Source organism: Salvelinus sp. IW2-2015, unplaced genomic scaffold, assembly GCF_002910315.2.
Source record: "Salvelinus sp. IW2-2015 unplaced genomic scaffold, ASM291031v2 Un_scaffold3654, whole genome shotgun sequence".
Classification (NCBI taxonomy): Eukaryota; Metazoa; Chordata; class Actinopteri; order Salmoniformes; family Salmonidae; genus Salvelinus; species Salvelinus sp. IW2-2015.
Genome location: NW_019944931.1, coordinates 66,687 through 67,921, shown reverse-complemented (window position 1 = coordinate 67,921; position 1,235 = coordinate 66,687). Strand labels below are relative to the sequence as shown.

General features: G+C 45.5%; 1 pseudogene; it reads right to left on the bottom strand.

The window, feature by feature from the left end:
- The window catches only part of LOC139025967 (dual specificity testis-specific protein kinase 2-like), a 65,578-nt pseudogene that overhangs the window by 7,708 nt on the left and 56,635 nt on the right, over positions 1-1,235 (bottom strand).

The following is a 1,235-nucleotide window of genomic DNA, read 5'->3' as shown; positions in this document are numbered from 1 at the left end:
AGTAACTTGGCCTAGACCTCAAAGAACAAGCAAAAGCACACGTGTGAAGTTCCCCCTAAAAAAAAGCTGACTGGCAGAAATACCTATTGAGAAAGATTGAGACCTACATTTCCCACACAAGACCCTGAATAACTATCCACACCGATAGAAAAAAAGCCCCTATGTGGCTAGTCTGTTGTGGGGTTGCTAGCTAGCCTGTTGTAAGGGTAGCTATCTAGCCTGTTGTAGGCTCACTAGCTAGTCTGTTGTGGGGTTGCTAGCTAGCCTGTGTTAAGGGTAGCTATCTAGCCTGTTGTAGGCTCACTAGCTAGTCTGTTGTGGGGTTGCTAGCTAGCCTGTTGTAAGGCTAGCTATCTAGCCTATTGTAGGGTCAATAGCTAGCTTATTGTAAGGCCTTGTAAGGCCTTGTAGGTCTGTAGGTCAAGAAAGATCATCTGTTAACAAGAAATGGTATCGGACTTCAAATAAGTCACATGGTACCACAGTGGAGTGTCAGGAGGAAACCTTATAATCCTGACCACTCTTCCACTTCTCCTTTTCTTTCACCAAACGTTCCTCTTTTCATTTTTCACTTTCCCTGTTGTTGTTGTGGAATATGCAAACTGTATGTCAAATCTAAAGAATGTGCTGCATTAGCAGACTCAAGTCAGGGCCCGTATTTATCACGTCTCAGAGGAGAAGTGCTGATCTAGGATCTGTTTAGCCTTTTGATCATATGACACTGTCAATTATCTAGTAATATTTTTGTCTAACCACATTGGAACACTAATCTTTAAGGACAAGAACTGGCAGTGGTTTGAGCAAAGTATACTGCTATTGTTTTCAGGAATGTTAACCTACGGCAGGGACAGGAGGGGTGGAAGGAGAAATGGGTGGGATGATGAGAAAGATAGGAGGGATGATAGGAGGGACAGGAGTGGTGATAGTAGAGACAGGAGGGGTGATAGGAGAGACGGTAGGGGTGATAAGAGAGACGGACAGGCGGTAGGGGTGAAAAGAGAGATGGAGAGGCGGTAGGGGTGATAGGAGAGATGAGAGGGGTGATAGGAGAGACGAAAGGGGTAGGAGGGGTGATAGATGAGAGGGGTGATAAGAGAGACAAATGAGAGACAGGAGAGACAGGAGTGTTGATAGGAGAGACAGGAACAGTGACAGAAGAAACAGGAAGTGATAGGAGAGACAGGAAGAGTGATGGGAGAGAGACAGGAGGGGTGATAGGAGAGACAAATGAGAGA